The sequence below is a fragment of the Saccopteryx leptura genome, chromosome 1, assembly GCF_036850995.1.
Source record: "Saccopteryx leptura isolate mSacLep1 chromosome 1, mSacLep1_pri_phased_curated, whole genome shotgun sequence".
Lineage (NCBI taxonomy): Eukaryota > Metazoa > Chordata > Mammalia > Chiroptera > Emballonuridae > Saccopteryx > Saccopteryx leptura.
The window spans coordinates 42,030,110-42,049,340 of NC_089503.1; the positions used below are offsets into that span (position 1 = coordinate 42,030,110).

General features: G+C 46.2%; 1 protein-coding gene across 7 annotated transcripts in view; it reads left to right on the forward strand.

The window, feature by feature from the left end:
- The window catches only part of SERGEF (secretion regulating guanine nucleotide exchange factor), a 224,031-nt gene that overhangs the window by 151,222 nt on the left and 53,578 nt on the right, over nt 1–19,231 (forward strand). Inside the window, exons 11-12 of one of the 7 annotated variants that reach the window (XR_010748958.1) lie at nt 14,545–14,758; nt 16,017–18,578. The exons of 5 other annotated variants lie outside the window; for them this stretch is intronic. The gene's annotated coding sequence lies outside the window, so the exon portion shown is untranslated. Of the gene's footprint in view, nt 1–14,544; nt 14,759–15,836; nt 15,929–16,016; nt 18,579–19,231 lie in introns of those variants that run through there. One more of the 7 variants, XR_010748959.1, reaches the window with a different exon arrangement.

The window sequence follows — 19,231 nt, forward strand, 5'->3', positions numbered from 1 at the left end:
TACTCCCACCAGCAATATGAGAGTTCCAAATTGTGCCATTTCCTCGCCAGGTATTTTCAGTCTTACTGATTCAGGTCGTTCTGCTGAGTGTGTGATCCCGGGCAGCTTCTCTCTCTCTGGGCCTTAGGATTCCCATCTGAGCAATGTTTCTAAAGTCGGCTGCACCACTCAAGCCTGTCCTCACATCCACAGACTATACACATCTTAATAGACCATAACTGTCTACACTTGCCCTGCAGGCAGTAGGTGCCCTACACGTTTGTAAAACACTGCATGAGTCTTACGATGTTTTTCTCATTGCCTCCCGTTAGCATGCTGGCAGCTGATAATGTAGCCTTCCGGAGGCTGTGGAGGCATGCAGGAACCATTGTTACCTCATGGGGCCAACAGTTCATGGGAAAGAGAGCTATGAATTAAACTTGGCTCATAACATGCACTTAGTAAATAATGAATGAATACAAAGCAGAGAGTGATAAGAATTAGGAGAAAGAGGGAAGAGGAAGGACTAATTAATTTTGCAAATCCTCATGAAAGAGGCGGCCCCTGAGGGCAGGAGGGGTGAAGAGGACCGACCTTGTGCTGAGGGAGCACTGCGAGCAGAGGGAGGGAAGGCTTCACAGTGTGACACGGGGTTGAGGGACAAATGGTCGGCCAGCGTGACAGCTGAGGGTCATCTGGGGCCCTGTCCCCAATGGCATGCTGAGGGACACTGATTTTATTGTGTAGTCAGTATGGAGCTGTTGTGGCTTACTTAACAAGACACTGCAGAAGTGACAAATACAGAAGACAAAAGGCTTTAAAAATAATGCCTTTATACAGAATGAAAGAGAACTGACAGCGATGGGGTGAAGCCGTGCTGTCCCCAGTCTGAGCACTTCGCCTGTGTCATTGCGTTAGCTATCACATGCAAGGTCGGAAGTGTGTAGATAATTGTCCCATTTTCATGATGGGAAAATGGAGACTCAAAAAGGTGGATCCCAGGATTCAAACTAATATGTGCTGACTCTGCGGTCTGCATCATATTTACCTTCCTGCAGAGGTCAGGCTTTGGTTTAAGTAGCATAAAGCAGCATTAACTGAGCCCGCAGTGCACTGTGACTTTGGAAGACTAGAAAAACCAACAGCAGAGCTATCAGTGGTAGTACATGTCTCCCAGTCTCCCCTCACAGCATAGCCCCTAGGAGGCCATGTGCAGCAGGGGACAGCTGTGACTGTGACTGTGCAGTCAGGCCCGTGAGCCTGGGTGGCACCACGGTAACTCCCCTAGATACACAGTGTTGCCCCTTTGTACCCACCAGCCTCAGCTTGCGCAGTGCCTCTGAATACCACTTCCTCTGTGGCTTCTGCCCCTGTTGCTGCTTTTCTCTGTGGAATCCCATTCCTCCTGGGTGCACCTCAAGCCGTTAAGTGCAGAACAGCTGTGAGTGTTCTAAAGTGTGCTCTGTGCAGGGCTTCAGCAGCATTCCCTTTCCCCGTTTGGCCATTCATGGATTTATTCATTCATTGTGACTGTACCATGTTGCAGAAAGAGCCCTGGGCCAAGGGACTTGAGCACAAGACTAGCAGCCTTTCACCTTGGGCAGGCCACTGTCCTTCTCTGTGTCTCCTTTCCTTTTTGGATATAATTAGAATTGTATAAGGCAACCATTGAGGTCTTCACCAGCTCTGACACTTTCTGAGACTGTTTTGTTCATCCATAAACTCATGTCTTCACCCTAACATAGGGTTAGAGAATCCTTCTCAGAAGAGATGATGCTTGATGTGGGTCTTAAAAGATGAGTAGCAGGAATAGAAAGGCATTCCAGGCAATATCAACATGAGCAAAAGCCTAGAGAGGGAATGGCAAATCGGTGGGGCAGAAGGGGCTGGGAGAGCAGTGCGCAGTGGGAGACAAGGTACGGGGTGTATAGGACCATATCACGGAGGCCTCGAATGCCAGGCTAAGGAGCTGGAACTTCATCCGCAGGGTAACAGGGACCAAGCAAGGTTTTAAAGCAGAGGAACAACTTGATCTGATCTGCTTTCAGAAGCTAGTGGCTGTTCAACAGAGGAATCTGGGAGGAATGGCAGTGGATTGATCTTATGGCTTTGTAAGATATTTATTAAGTTTGTGCTTTTCAGTTTGAGGCAAGAAAGGTGCTTCTAACCTTTGGTCCTCAGCATCTGGATGTCTAATTCTGACTAGGCACTGTGGCTCCAGAATCCCCACCAGTTTCCTTGCCCTAGACCCCGCCCTGTCCTAGTTGCAACTACAAGCCCAGCCCTGGCCAGTTCCTCCCTCTTCCCATGGCAGCCCAGGGGCTACGCTTGGTCCTGAAGCTCCGCAGTGTAGCCCTCGTGTGGCAGGTTGCATATGTCAGTAGCCTCTTATGTGTGCACACTGCTTCGCAGTGCACAAGGCACTTCTACTCACCCATCTCCTTCTCACAGTAAGTCTGAAGTTCTCAGGGAAAGTACAGTCCTATTGTACAAAAGAGAAGGGACTCTCAGAAAGGTTGTGTGATGCCTCAAGCAGCATAATATGGTCTAAGGCACTGAGGCTTAGAGTTAGGAAGTCATGGGTACCAGGTCCAGCTCTGCTGCTTACTATCAGTGTGACCCTCTCTGAGCCTGTGAGTTTCTCGTCTCTAAGGACTGAGATAATAATACCTTCTGTACGTGCTTGTCATTGGAATGCATTGTGTGGTTCATGGAGAAGCTACTGGCACAGAGTAGGTGCTCGCCAGTTCTGGCTCTGACTCATTTCAGTGCTTTCTGGTGTTTCTTCTTGCTTCCCATATGCCCCTCTTTGTCATCTCTCTTGCTCTTCTATTTTTTTATTTTAAGATTCCAGAGATTTGTTTAACTATTGAAAGCTTACTACATGCCAGGAATGATACCAAGAATAGCGGGAAATTAGGCTAAACCGGGCAACGTTAGCAGGGTTCAGCAGGCCATGGGTACGTGGGGGACCCCGGTTCCTTGCCCAGGATGCACCACCAGCACTGCACCTTCACTCAGCACCAGGTCGCCGACCCGATCCAGAATTCGCTATGGCCAGTGGTTCAGTACAGAAGTCAGCGCAGCCTTAGGTGCTAGGGGGCGCCCCTCCCAGATAGTTAGTGTCCAGCTCCAGACCCAGGCATATATTGATGAAAACATTCTCCCATTGTTCCCGGCATGAAGCTGGGCCTTGGGGAGGGGCTGAGAGGACGGGGGAGCTGGCCCCTGCCCTCACATACTGCCTGGTTGCTGTGTGTTGGAGCAGAGTGTTTAGCCTTCCCCGAGCTTGAACGGCCGTCCCTGTGATTTCTCTTCACCGGGTTCATCTGCTCCCTATCTTCCTCGTTTTCTGGTTTATCTTTCATTTGGATGGAGCACCTGTTCCAGTAGCTTCCTGACGACAGTTAGTTGGGGATACATTTTTTGATTCCTTGAATTTCTGAAAATATATTTACTCTCTTTTCACACTTGATTGATAGTTTAGCTGTGTGTAAGATTTAGGTTGGAAATCCTTTTCCTTTGATTGGAGGCATTTTTCCTTTGTTCTCTGGATTATGTTGTTACTCTGGAGAAGTCTACCGTTTTCTGATTCCTTTTCTTTTGTGAACAGGTTCTTTTCCCTCTTTGAAACTTTTAAGAACTTCTCTTTATCATTAGTGTTTTGAAATTTTGTGACGCTCTGCCAGTTCTGGATTTTTTAAAAATACTTCTTTGATAATTTTTTTCTTATTTTTCTCTTTCTGGGGTAATATTAGAAGTATATTGAATCTCCTGGACTTACCATCTAATTTCTTCAGCTTCCTTTTCTCTTGGACATGGTTTTACTTTTTTTTTTTTTTTTTATCATTTTTGGGGAAATTTCTTATACTTGGTCTTCCAGCCTTTCTCTCTTTTTTTTTTTTTTTTTTGTATTTTTCTGAAGCTAGAAACGGGGAGAGACAGTCAGACAGACTCCCGCATGCGCCCGACCGGGATCCACCTGGCACGCCCACCAGGGGGCGACACTCTGCCCACCAGGGGGCGATGCTCTGCCCCTCCGGGGCGTCGCTCTGTTGCGACCAGAGCCACTCTAGCGCCTGGGGCAGAGGCCAAGGAGCCATCCCCAGTGCCGGGGCCATCTTTGTTCCAATGGAGCCTCAGCTGCGGGAGGGGAAGAGAGAGACAGAGAGGAAGGAGAGGGGGAGGGGTGGAGAAGCAGATGGGCGCTTCTCCTGTGTGCCCTGGCCAGGAATCGAACCTGGGACCCCTGCACGCCAGGCCAACGCTCTACCACTGAGCCAACCGGCCAGGGATTCCAGCCTTTCTAATGGAATTATTACTTTGGCTATCATTTTTAATTTCCAAGGACTTCTTATTTTTTAATCCTTTAAAAACTAGATTGCCTTATCATCTGCCATTTTTCAATGAATATTATTGTAGAGTTTTAAAAATGTTTTCTTTTGCTCTTTACCCTCTTTCTGTTTCTTCAACTTTTTTTCTTTCTGTTTTGGGTTCTGTCTTACACATTGGAGACTGCGCTAGATGGTTTTTGTTGGCTTTCCAGGTGTATCCCACCTTTTCCCTCTATTAAGGGCCACAGCCTGACCTTGTTTTATCCAGACTTTTTGATATAAAAAAAGTGTTAACATGGTTATAAAAGAAAATTTTTATTTAAAAAGCAAGATAGAGTATCATAGGTTTAATATTGTTTTATTATAATTCTCAGATAAATTTGATGTGATTTTGGGGGGACACTAAGTCCATAAAAGAAACCTGACTAGGTTTTAAATCTCAGCTCTGCCATTTTCTAGCTGTTACTTTGAGTGAAGTACAACCTCTCTGAGTCTCAGTGTTCCTGTGTAGAGAAAGAGAATGGACTACTCAGAGTTGTTATGACAATTAAATGAGATAGTATATGTGAAGAACCTAGCTTAATGTCTGCTACAGGACACTAGTACGTGAAGATTCTGTAGCCCTACATCCTTGCCGAAACTTGGAGTGACCCAGCTACCAATTTTTACCAGTCTAATAGTTTCTATCAAAATAGTCATTTTGTTTCAGAGGCAGAGTAGATCATCCCAAGTTCAACCAGAGAAACAGACTCAGTAGGAGACATATATTGAGAGATTTAATGCAAAGACTCAGCTTACACAACTGTTCCGCAGATAAAATATAGTATGCTTACTTTGTTAAAGATGGCACTGCCCACGTGGAAGCCTGTTGCCCAGATGATAATATTAGTTGCCCTTCTTGCTTGGGATAGGCGTGATTATATTAATGTGTGTTGGGTGAGGGCTTTCGTGCCAAAAGGTTTCAAAAAGGAAGAGAGATCACGTTGTTCCAGGGAAGAGTGATTATGTTCTAGGAGGAGCCCATGCTGTAAGAAATCAGAGAAAGGCCACATGGAGGAGGCCAGGAGAACCAGCCAAGATGGTGGAGTGCTGAAGGAGAAGCCAGTTTGTGTAGAGTTTGTGCAGAGAGGAGATGGGAAACAGAGGTGAATAAGGCTGGTGAGGTAGAAACCTTTGATTCTAGGAAACTCGGATAAGTAAGTCAGTGGCTTTGAGAGCCCTGAATGGAAAGGGAAGTGTTTTCCCACTGTGTGTATTTCTTGCCCGCCGGGTGCAAGCTAGGATTAAAGGTGATGGCTCACCAGTTTTTGGCTCTGTTGTTTCATTACCGTCTGTTTGAATCTAATATGAACCTGCACTGGCCAGGCGGCTGTGATGGTGGCCATGGCTACTGGCTTTACAACAACTATTGAGGCTGCCCGGGCAAGTCTGAAACCCATGGGGCAAATCTTTAGGAAAGGCCAGCTCACACTACAGTCTGTTGGCAGGAACTTTTTCCTCAGAAAAACTCTCATTCTCTTCTTAAGGCCTTTCAACTAATTAGATCAGATCCACCCACACTATCTAGAACAGGGGTAGTCAACCTTTTTACACCTACCGCCCACTTTTGTATCTCTGTTAGTAGTAAAATTTTCTAACCGCCTGCCGGTTCCACAGTAATGGTGCTTTATAAAGTAGGGAAGTAACTTTACTTTATAAAATTTATAAAGCAGAGTTACAACAAGTTAAAGCATATAATAATAATTACTTACCAAGTACTTTATGTCGGATTTTTGCTAAGTTTGGCAGAATAAATCTTTCTAAAACAACTTACGATAGTTAAATCTATCTTTTTATTTATATGTATACTTTGGTTGCTCTGCTACCACCCATCATGAAAGCTGGAACGCCCACTAGTGGGCAGTAGGGACTGGGTTGACTACCACTGATCTAGAATAATCTCCTTTACAAAAGTCAACAGAGCAGAGCCCTGACTGGAATAGCTCAGTTGGTTAGAGCAGTGGTCCCCAACTCCTGGGCCACGGACCGGTACTGGTCCATGGGCCATTTGGTACCAGTCTACAGAGAAAGAATAAATAACTTACATTATTTCTGTTTTATTTATACTTAAGTCTGAACGATGTTTTATTTTTTTTAAATGACCAGATTCCCTCTGTTACATCCGTCTAAGACTCACTCTTGACGCTTGTCTCAGTCACATGATACATTTATCCGTCCCACCCTAAAGGCCGGTCTGTGAAAATATTTTCTGACATTAAACTGGTCCGTGGCCCAAAAAAGGTTGGGGACCACTGGGTTAGAGCATTGTCCCAAAGCACAGAGGTTGCTGGTTCGATCCCTGGTCAGGGTATACACAGGAACAAACCAGTGTTTCCTGTCTCCTTCTCGCTGTATCCCTTCCTCTTCTAAAATCAATAAAATAAGTATTTAGTTATAAATAAGTAAATAAATAAATAAAGTCAACTGATTAGAGTTGTCAATCACATCTGTAAATGCCTTCATAGCAACATTGAGATTAGTGTTTAATTGACTAACTGGGTACAAATTGGCATGGAAAATGACCATCACAAGGTTCAGCTTGTATTTTAAGATAAGGTGGCCAACTTTTTTACAATGAAAAGGACAAAAATAATTGAATAAAATAATATCATAAATAAAAGAAACATTTTATTCATTGCAACAGTAATATACAATAATATGATAGATGCATAATAAAAACATTTGTAATATTTTATCTTGTAATTATGCTTACATGCCTATTAATTTTTAATAATAATTGTATGAAAAAAGTACTCATTTAGTAAAACTAAATATCAAACAAAACCACTAATGTGGAGTGATATTCAGGTGTATTTATCATTTTCTAATTAAAAAACATCTGTTTTATGCAACTATTTAATCAAAATGTGTTATTAATAGATATGATTTGAGGTTAGATTTCCACTTTAAAACCCAAATTTCAGGAAAATACTTGTAAATAAAATTATACGTATTTGGAAATTATTAAATAGATAATGAATTAATAAAACGTGAATTGTGCTTATCTGTTTATGATTGAATATTCACTGAGAAAGAAATAATCATGAATCTACAATGTCATGTGCTGTGTCATGTTTCAGTAAGAAGTACACAAAGCCATTTGCGCGCTCGGTATATCGCATGCTCTCTCAAGGTTTACCATGTGGAGTGCATGCGTTTCAGAATCGCGTCTCGCCACATTGTAGTGATCCTTGACAAACTGTCATGTCAAATACAAATATGTCACATCCCACGCAATGGATCGACTCTGCATCCATCGAATACAAACATTTACATATTAGTCTTCCAATATCAAAAAGGAGGACATGTGGAAGGACACTTTTTGAGGGAGGGACACTTTTTACAAAAGAAGGACTGTCCTCCCTAAAGGAGGACAATTAGTCACCTTATTTAAGAAAATCATTCTGGGACAGACAGGCCAAGTGGAAGGAGAGACAGTCTGGAAACAGAGGGACAGGTAGTGACAGCAGAGCATTGCCTTCAGGGAGGGGTGTGATGAGGACCGGAATTAAGTAGTGGCAACTGAGATGGAGAGTAAGAAGAGATTTGGAAGAGCGACTCAGCTCTTTGGGATTAACAGTGTGAGCAGGGTGGAGAAGGGAAGAGTGGCCAGGACCAGGATGGTACCCAGTATTCCACTCAGTAGACAGTAGATGTATCCTCACTGCCTGAGAAGAAATACTAGAGTGGAAGGAGCAGGCCTAAGGCAGGTGATGAATTTCTTTTTGAATGTAAATGAGCGTGAGATGCCTGTGGGCCATCTAAATAGAAGTAGGAGATGGGAATGAAGACTTTCAGCTCTTCGGAAAGATCAGGATGTTGTTTTAGTAGAGGTTAGTGAGGTTGATCTACTTACCATGCCTTTTTTTGTATCTGTGGAGAGTGTTTCCGCGAAGTGGCCTTGGTGTAGGGTGTGGCATTCGGTGCCTTTCAAAGTGGCACATCAGTATGACTTGTCTGATCATTTCTGCTGTGGCAGTGATTTGGCCCAGGGCAGAGACCGCTTTCCTAGCCGGCTTGTGCAGGGACCTTCTCATTTTGCAAAACTTTCTCCCTATGTATTAGGAAGTCATTGTGAGGGTTAGGGCCTTGGGAGGAGCCTCTACAGTGCAAAGGCCCTGCCTCCCAGAGGAAAATCCAGGGTGGAGTAACTGGTTTCTGGGGAGTGGCCTGAAAGCACATAGCATGAGGTCTACTGAATGACTCGGTGCAGCAGCTCTCTGTCCCAGAAAACAAGGCCAGCCCGGTCAGGCTGCCTGGCAAGGAGCACCCTCTGCTCTCCCAACTTCCAGGCCAAGACCTCCTTTCCACAGGGTTGCAGCTAATGGGGGGGGGGGGTTGTGCCCTGGGAGGTTCGGGAGCATGAGGAAGGAGAGGGCGTGAGCCTTCACTGAGCACCTCTTGTGTGAGCACCTCCTGTGTACTCAACAGAGTGCTGGGGGTCCGTCTTCGCAATGAGAATGATGAAACAGTGACAGCCAGGGACACCTAGTGTGTGCCCTGGTGTCAGGCACGGGTTTGCACGGCTCCTTTCTTTCTGTGTAACTGTCATGCCGACTATTAAGGTAGATACTACTATTAGCCACCTTTTATTTTATTTTTTTTTATTATTTTTTTAAAATATTTTATTTCTTGATTTTTAGAGAGAGGGGAGAGAGAGAGAAGGGGGGGGGGAGCAGGAAGCATCAACTCCCATATGTGCCTTGACCAGGCAAGCCCAAGGTTTCGAACCGGCAACCTCAGTGTTCCAGGTCGACGGCTTTATCCCATTGTGCCACCACAGGTCAGGCTAGCCACCTTTTATAAGGGAGGAAGTCAAGGCAGAGAGATTCAGTGACTTGCCCAGGGTCACACAGTTAGCAGGTATCCAAGGTGGGATCAGGAGAAGTGTTCAGGTTCTCGAGCCTGAGGCTCCGCACTTGGCGGCCTCCCTGGCACGGCCACTTTGCCCACCTCCCTGGCACGGCCGCTTTGCCCACCTCCCTGACACGGCCGCTTTGCCCGCCCCGGTCCTGTCATGCAGGGCGGCAGAACGACAGGTGCCTTCTCTGCAGGTCCCACAGTTTTGTCTCTTCACAACTTTTAGGACTGGCTGGGTTGGGTGAAGCACTGGATGAGAATTGGGAGACTCAGGCTCTAATCCAGTCTGTTAGACCTTGGACCTGGGACCTGAACTTTTCAGAATCACACTTTCATCATCTATAAAATGGAGATACTAACATCTACCTGGGGTGTTATGAGAATCAGATGCAGAAACTGCTAGGGAACTGTTTCTGTTAACATTGGGAGTTCCTCTATTGCACCTGTACCTACTGTTGTGCTTTTCAGAACATCCTCTCTCCTGTTATCTTCCCAACCCTGACTCCTCTTGTCCTTTATTATGATTTATGGCATTTTTGCCACCAGAAAGTCTCTGATTATTATGCCTTGAGGGCACTGAAATTCGTATATAAATAAATCCGCCTCCCTGAGCCAGCTGGAGGGGGTGGGGTGGTGTAGCAGATCTAGCAGCTGCTGAAGCTATAACTGAGAGAAGTCTTGCCAGTCACAGGAGTGAATCACTAGATGGCTGCTTTGCTGAGTGCCTCCCAGAGCCGGGAGGTAAAGTGGACAGCAGCGCTGCTCTCATCACTCACTAAGCCTAAAATGAAGCTCAGCTTCATACTGGGAAATGTGGTAACATGCATTTAAGAGAGCCTGGAGTTAGATGCACCTGGGTTCTGTTCTCAGCATTGCCACTTACTAGCTGAGTGACCTTTGACATGTAATGTCATCCAACTGGGCCTTAGTTTCCTCATCTGTAAAATGGGAGCGATCATATCTGGCAGGGTTGTTGTACAGCACAGATGAGATCACAGGTGTAAAGGGCCCAGCATGGTACCGAGTGCTCATTAAACTCTCAGTACTTCTTCCTGGTGTCTCTGAGTTGTGGGAACGAGCACCTGGGGATGTGGATTTGATGAGGGCTGAGACAATCTGGTTTGAAAAGGCAAAAGCAGACGACTCAGTAATAGGCATTTGAATCACAGTTTTATTTTTAGTTCAATCCAACCTAAGGTTTAAAACAGTGGTGTCTTCCTCCAGTGGCCCTTTATCCTTTCTGTGTAAGCAGAGGAGGGTCGGGCTGGCGGCGCGGAGGGGCCCGTCCAGCTTCTCTGAAGGCGCGTGCTCCTGCCTTCACAGCCACGTCATTTCCCCCATTAGTAGCCAGCAGTCTCCTTGGGCGCCATCAGCTTAAGGAAATCTGTGATAATGCTTGAACACAAGTGTTTTGCTCTAGTCTTCAGCAAGGTTTCTCACTGTTACACTGGCCTTCAAACCTCCATCGCCTGAAACTTGGGAGGACTCTCATGCATCACCCCTGCTCGTGTTCACAGTGTGGCTGACTCCATACCTTAGGGGAGAAAAGCGGTAATTATTTTGTATCAGGTCCTGGGTTCCCACTCTGTTCTCAGGATACTTACATACCCACAGGGCCCCACAGTGCCGGCGCCCCTCCTGGCACCCACATATAGATGCTGAGTGTTTTATGTGAAAGGAAACTGAGACTGAGTGGTCAAGGAGCTTGCCCAAGGTTGTTCAGCCAGTAAGCAGCAGAATCTGAACTACAGGCCAGGTCTCCTGACATTTCACCAGAAGCCTCTGGAAAACTGGAAAAATGCCCCAAACCGGTTTCTCTCTGACCCCTTGGGGGTGAAGTCTGAGCCCAGCCTCCCTTCTGCTAAATTTTGTTTCTAGAAACAGGCTGATGTTGTGCATTATGTACTAATACACACATATAAATGATGGCCCAGTAAAATGTCCTGGGAAACCATGATTCCCCCGAGTGCTCTGGTAATGCAGCATTTGGTTAATGCATTTTTCTCTGAGTATTAACCTCTTTGTTTCAGATCTCTTTGAGGATTATTATGAAATGCATTGCAGGCATTCACTTTCTGTTGCTAGAAGAGGCTGTCTAATGAGTGTAATTAAATTCTTCTGAAGTGACAGGGGATCTTGGCAGGGTCTCTAGTCATCATCAGAATGACCAGTTGTGATGTTCAGGACTCTAATAATAATCAGTATGTCCATCTGGATCTCTTACACTCATTGTATCATTTAATCATGGCAATAGCTTGTGTGTGGGCAGGGAGGAGTGAGGGACAGGATGGAGAGAGAATTATCCCTACTTTCGGTTGAGAAGGCTAGGACTAAGAGAGCCTCCTTGGGGATCATATAGCTTGGTAATAGCAGAGTTAGAACTGAAATGACATTTGCTGAGCCAGTGTGTGTGTGTGTTACATGCTGTTGAGTCAGCGACTCCTGGCGACCCTATGACTGAGCGATGTCCTGTCCTCAGTAGCCCTGCTCAGCTCCTGTAGACTGATGCCTTTGGCTTCTTCTATGGAGTCAGTCCATCTTATACTTGGTCTTCCTCTTTTCCTGCTGTCTTCTATATTTCCCAGCATTATCGTCTCTTCCAAAGAACCCTGCCTTCTCATGATGTGCCTGAAGTAGAACAGTTTCAGTTTTGAGACAGTGTAGTAAAGCAGAAAAAATTGGTTTTTGAGTCAGACATGCCTGGGTTTAAATCCTGGTGTTTTTTTGTTTGTTTGTTTGTTTTTTTACAGAGTCAGAGAGAGGGATAGACAGGGACAGACAGACAGGAACAGAGAGAGATGAGAAACATCAATCATTAGTTTTTCGTTGCGACACCTTAGTTGTTCATTGATTGCTTTCTCATATGTGCCTTGACCGTGGGGCTACAGCAGACCGAGTAACCCCTTGCTCAAGCCAGCGACCTTGGGTCCAAGCTTTGCTCAAGCCAGATGAGCCTGCGCTCAAGCTGGCGACCTCGTGGTCTCAAACCTGGGTCCTCTGCATCCCAGTCCGACGCTTTATCCACTGCGCCACCACCTGGTCAGGCTAAATCCTGGTTTTGACACTCACTAATGGTGTTGATTCTGAGCAAGTGACTCAGTCTCTCAGATCACAACATACCGCATCAATAAAATGGAGAGAATAATATTTCCCTTGCTGGGGTTATTTTAATATTATTCTAAGTCATATATATAAAGCAACTGGCATTGTGCCTGGTCAGAGTAGGTCCTCAGCACGTGGAAACTTACTGTCTCCCAGTCCAGGGCTCTTTCCAGTCTCCCAAAATGTTTGCTACCGTGCTATGCAAGGTGCAGCAGGTTTGAACAGCCTGTGTTGAGCCCATCAGACTCGAGCTCTAGAAGTGCCTTTCTGAAGTAGATCTATTCCATTAGCTTTAGGAGGGTGGTAGTAGGGGAGTGTTTTGTTTCTTTTTAATAACAGAGGCCTAAATCAAACTTTTATTCTGCAGGTAAGCTTAAATAATTTTACACTTATACAAGGATGCTGCAAAACAAATAAGTATCACATGTGTATGTTATTGATAGTAAATGCTCATAGTCTGGAAATGCTTTTTGGATTATGTAGATCTTTCTTTTTAAAAAATAGGCATGAAAAAAATAAAATAAAATAAAAAATAAGCATGGACTTTGACTAGGAGAACAGGAGACATTTTATGTAGGATCAGAGGTGTGGAGGTAAGACAGTGTAACATATGCTAGGGTTGACAGAACAGAAATTGTCATTGGTAGGGGAGCATGCATGATAAAGTTAGGAAGATAGGCTCATATGTAGAGCTTCACATGTACATGTAAGCATACACACACTATTCTCATCGCCTACCCATGTACATTGCTGACCTAAAATCCTAAGTTAGAAGTGATCAGCCCTGGCCAGATTGTGCGGTTGGTTAGAGCGTCGTCCCAAAGTGCAAAGGTTGCTGGTTCAGTCCCTAGTCAGGGCACACACAGGAACAGATATTCCTGTCTCTCCCCTGCTTTCTCCCTTCCTCTCTCTAAAATAAATAAATAAACAAATAAACATTAAAAAAATAAAAAGGAAAGAAAAAAAGAAGTGATCAGAGACCTGGCTGCAGAGGTCTAGCCTTGGCCTGTTGGAAGGCGGTGTGATGTACAGAAGGAGCACCGGCCCGATCGGAGACTCAGACGGTGCCCTGGGTCCCACCCCATTCAGCAGTGCCTGGGACAGGACATGCAGCCTCGCGGGGCCTTACCCTTTCATTTGTAACAACAGTTGGTCACTTTTACAAAAATCCTTTGGAACTCTATCAAGAGCCTTTCACTTTCATTTATTAATTCATATTCTGGAACTGTTTCCTGTGGAAAGATCTTTAGAAAAACTTTATGGTTAAAGATGTTTATCATGATCTGGCTCCCACAAGCTAGCCCTGTGCCACCACTATTTACCATAGATGGTGACCTCACTGTGATGACCGTAGAACCTTTTCCTAACAAACGCCTTTCTCCCCATGTGCTTTTTTAAAAATCTTTTTTATTAATTTTAATTTATTGTGTCAACATGAATTCAAGTGTCTCACTCATGTAACTCCCTCACCCCCACCCTCTTGTCCCCCAGTGCCCCCCTCCTCCCTTCCCTTTGGGATTCGCTGTCCTGTTATCTGTATCTCTGTGTTATGTATATAGAATTTCACTAATCCCTTCAGCTTCTCTGATCCCATCCCCTCATCCCCCTTCCCTCTGACAGCTGTCCCTCTGCTTCCTGTGACCCTGCATCTACCTCTACTTCTTTCATTCCTCAGTTCACTTTGATCATTAGAATCCACATATAAGTGAGGTCATATGATATTTGTCTTTCTCTGCCTGGCTTATTTCACTTAGCATAATAGTCTCCAATTCCATCCATGCCATTGCAAAAGGTAAGATTTCCTTCTTTTTCATGGCAGTGTACTATTCCACTGTATACATGTACCACAGCTTTTTAATCCACTCATCCACTGACACTTGGGCTGTCTCCAGATCTTGGCTATTGTAAACAATGCTGCAGTAAACATGGGGATGCATTTCTCCTTTTGAATCAGTGATTTGGTATTCTTAGGATATATTCCTAAAAGTGGGATGGCTGGGTCAAAAGGCAGTTCCATTTTTAATTTTTTGAAGAAACTCCATACTGTTTTTTACAGTGGTTGCACCACTCTGCATTCCCACCAGCAGTGCAGGAGGGTTCCCTTTTCTCCACACCTTCACCAGCACCTATTGTGTGTTGATTTGTTAATGAGCGCCATTCTGACAAGTGTGAGTATGCTTTTGTATGTCCTGTTTATTCCTCCTGAAATGCCCTTTCCTTCCTTGTCCAGCGGGTGAACACCTACTACCCTTCCAGTCCAGGGTTAATTTCGCTGACTTCCTAGAAGGATGCTCGTCATCTGTTGGGAGGTGATTGGACTAAGAGGTTCTCAGTCCTGGCAGTGCATATGAATCACATGGAGAGCTTATTGAAGTGAAGATTCCCACGTCAGAGAAGACTTCCTGATTCCTAATCCCCAAGGCAAGACCCTGGAATCAGTATTGGTAACAGACCATCTTGGTTCTTGTATTGCTTAGCCGTGTGTGGGAACCCTTGACCTTAGTCACTCTAGGGCGCTTTCAGCTTAAAATCTTTCTAGTTCTGGGAATGGTCTCCTTATCCCTGGCTGCCCCAGCTGTGAGAGGCATCAGCAAGAGGGCATGGTGGAGTAACCAACAATAGAAAGTAACTGCATTAGCCTCACTACTGAGCACGTATTCCATGCCGAGGACTGCTTTACACACAACATATTTTCCCTGTACAAAACCTGAAGGTCAGTTTTATTATCTCCATTTTACAGATCAGGAAACTGAGACAAAGAAAAGTTGTCTTGCTCAAGTTTAAATAACAAGAGTGCATGGTGCTCATTTGAATTCAGTTCTAGCAGACTTCAGAGCCCAGGAATGAGAATCTCCCTCCCTGCGGCTTCTCCCCTGCTCCCCACCCCAAGGCATCCCCACAGGGCCAGGGCAGCTCTGCGCTGTGCAAAGGGCCTGGTGGGGTGGGCGCAGGAGCCCTCTGCCCTCTGCGCATGCTTGCTTATTGGCCAGCCATGCGCCACATAAGCAGAGGCTCCTGCTCACTGAATGTGTTCTGATGCCCACCCACCTGCTTACCGGGTGCAGGGAAGCAGCGGAATTCAATTTGCAGCAGTGACCTAAGAGGGGCTATTTTTAGTAAGAAAGTAGGTCAGGGGCTGCAGCGGTGCTGCTGGAGGAATGAGCAGCCTCCCCTCGCACTGGGAGGCTTGCTCACTTCTCTTCTCTTGGCAGCCTGGTGGAGGTGAAGAGGCAGATCTGACATCCGCTCATGAATGCAGGTGTAATCGTCACTGTGGAACCACTGAAGGGGAAACACACACATCTGAGACACGGAGGCTCTGCTCTGGGTTTGCCTAGGGTCCTGGCCCCAGTCTTCATTAAGGGATGAGAATCCCTTCAGAAAATATCTTGAACATGGTAGGAGGTCCATGTATTGTGCATCCACTACATGCCAGCTGCTATTCTGGGTTTGAGCTGCATTCTGTCACTTAATCCTTGCAAATTCCCCTGCACAGTAGGTATTATTATCCCCATTTTGTAGATATGGAAATCAAGTCACAGAGAAAGAGACTTCCTCAAAGACCACACAGTTCATGTTTAGTGCAGCCAGATTTTGAATCCTGTGTGAAATTTCAGAGCTGATGACCAAATGACCCATCCATCAAACTGCGGGAGGTGAGACTTTTTAATTACCATTCTATCCCTGCCCTATGTTTTCCAGTACTTCACAGAAAATTGTACAGTGATGGCTTTCTCCAGCTGGTCTTATCTGAGTCCGACAGCCTGTTCCTTCCAGGACAGGATAGTGTACCCAGGACACAGACCTGCTCTGCAGAGAGGATAAGTACATCCCTACATACTGCTGCCCGATCATTGAGGCCAGTAGTTGCCAAAAACAAACTAACCACCTGATTTCCCTGGGCTTGGAATGTTTGAAATCCTCTGCCCACTTGTTCAGCCACATATTAACTGCAGATCCGTGGCAAATTGCAGGGCACTCATTGGCAATGCACAGGCAGACACGAGCTTGTTAACTGAATGCTGTAATTGATATCACGTGATTCATTATGCGCAGCACGGAGGGCTGCAGCAGAAGCCCACTTTGTGGCCCGGCCGCCGCTGGCACCACCAGCCTGGAGCAGTTGTTCCTGGCTCTGTTACGGCTCTCCAGCACCATATCTGCAGGGGCCAGAAGCAGCCTGAGGCTTTGGCCTTATCTTGCTCCCTTCGTCTAAGTAAGGCAGCCCCTGCCCCCAGGCTGCATGACCTTGAAGGGAGACCATTCATTCAACAAACATTTTTGAAAATGTGTCAGGCGTGCAGTAGAGAATAAGAAGTTCCTGCACTCACAGAACTCACAGGCCTTCTCAGGGCCTTTATCTCCTTATTATCAAATAGGTAGGAAAGACAGAACTGGTTTCATCACTCTCTTCTAGCTCTAAGATTTCAGAATCTATGATTCTGGATTATAAACATTTATTATTGAGTCACAGTGTCAATCTTAGTCATTTGTACCCAATGCCAAAGAGAATAAAAATGAAAATTTCAAATTTCAGAATCTGGATGGGAACCATGGACACAAGCTAGTTAGTTCAGTTTTTTTCACTTACAGATGGGGAAATGAGGCTAACAGAAGGCCGTGACTTGCCCAGGAGTCCAGGGACAGAGCCAGGAGGGAGGCTGGTTTCCGAAGCCCGAGTCTCCCCTCCAGGCCTCGTGCAGCTGCCCTCCCTCAGCCTTGCTGCCCAGCCCCTCCTTGGATCCGTTCCCCGCTCAGCTTCTCCACGGAGCTTTCCTGAGTCCCCCCTCCCCACCTCTCCAGCCACTGCTCCTGGGCTCCCTTCTCAGCCTGCGGCCTGCGACTGGAAGGGGAAGGAGCAGCCCTGGCCCCTGAGCCTTAGAAGGCAAAGAGAACTGCAATTCACTTAGCCGCTTCTACCAGAAAGATGGACAGGAAGAAGGTGAGGCGGGATGCGAAGAGTTTGCTCTGAGTCTCGGACAAGCAGAGGCAGGCACACCGCAGTGACCCAGGAAGAGGACCCGGTGGAGGTGGCCGATGGGTTGCTGCTCGGGGAGCTCACAGGAGACCCTGCAGAAGGGCCTGCTTCCCCTCAAGCCTCAGAGCCCCTGTGCACATCCGGCCTTCACCTGTCTCCAGCACCTCGCCAGTGGGAAGAATCTAAAGCTGAAAGGAACAGAGGACGTTTCAGCCGTTCTAGTGAGACAAGGGGAGTGAGCTTCCTGCACAGAAGTCAGCAGCAGGAGGCCCCTCACTTTTGCAGGGACCAGAATGTCTCCGTCTAGGTGGAGGAAGATGCTGTGGGTATGGCAAGGCTGTAGCCAGCTGCCAGAGCCCGTCACTCCACCCCAGTGCTGGAACCAGGACCTCGAAGCACCGTCCCTGACTAGTGAAAAAAGTTTCTGCTCTTTGGTGATCCCTGAGGATGGAGGTGGTCAGGGGTAGGAGTGGGTCAGAATCTTCTCTCATGGAGACCTCTGTCCATCCTATGTCTTCAGATATAATTTCAGTCTCCTGAATTGATCTTTGTTATTTTCTACACTGTACCTTGGTAAAAAAAAAATAATAATAATTTTCTAGTAGGGACATAACATTGTTCTTAAAAAAAACTACCTAATCCATGTACGTAAGATATATCATGTGTACCTATAATGCTTCAAAGTAAATCATTCTGAATTTTTGAAGAGGACTGCAGGTCATTTGGCAGTGAGCTGGAAACCCGAGTCTGAAGCGCTGGCTCCGTGTGCCCTTGGGCTCGTTCCTGCGCCCTGCCTGTCCCTCTGCTGTCCTGCCTGCAAAGGGGCGGGAGCGCACTGGTGGTGGTTTTGTTCTCCTGGCCTGTAACCAGTTCTGTTCAGTCACTTGGATAATTGTTAAATGTACAGATTCCCGGGCCCTGTTGCATATCTGTGGAACCTCAGAATTGAATGCCTGGATGTTTTTGGTTCTAACAATCCTGCAGGTGATTCCAGGTGATGCAGCCAGGTTTTGAGTAGCTGTCTTAAGAATCCCTTGCTTCAGCTGTTTTAGAACCCTTTGCCTTCTCGCTCTTGCTTGGTGTCCTGATTTGCTCCTGCCCTGTTTTCCCAAGAAAGCTCCCGTCACTGGACTGGGAACCTCCCAGGAGCAGGGGTCACAGCTTGTCCACCTCTGTACCTGGCACCCAGCGCAGTGCCTGACGCAGGAGCAGTGCTCAGTAAGCAGAGGGAGCGCGGGGCAGGAATGGGCTTTCGTGGCTTCACTCCCACACATCCAGGTGATTTCCATAGCTTTTCCTGTAGACTCAGTCATTGTAAGTCTTCTGGTGTGACAAACGAAAGAAAAACAGACTTTGCAACCTAATAAAACTGGATTTGAGTCTCAGTTTCACCTCTTGCTGTGAAGTGATTTATCCCAAGTCATTTAATCTCTTTAAACTGCAGTTTCCTTGATTATAAAGTCAAGATAGTAACACATGTTACTCAAGATTGCTGTGAGGATTAATTTACTACATGAACATGTGTATATAAATGAGCTTGACATGCAGTAGGAACTCAGATGCTTTAGCTACTCTTCTTCTTTCCGTGGCCTAAGGGGACTGGCAGGAAAAGGAGGGGCGATCAGAAGACTGGATCAACCCCAGACCAGCTACAGAGGTGACACCTGGTCTTTGTCATCTGCTGGCTTCCCCGGACCCCAAGGCTCTGACGGAGGCCCAGGCACCTTGGTGGATCCAGTTTGCTCAGCCTGGGCACATCAGAATTCAGGCTTGGAATCCAAATGCAGTGTGCCCTCTCTGTGACTCTGTTGCAGGGAGGTAGAAATTAGGAGTAGCGAAAGGAATTCAAGGAACTGTTGCACGCCTGGTGTCCGGGTTTGCGAAGGGAACCCCACGTTCATTCAGAATGGCTAATTCCCAGGGCCAGAGATCTTTGGGT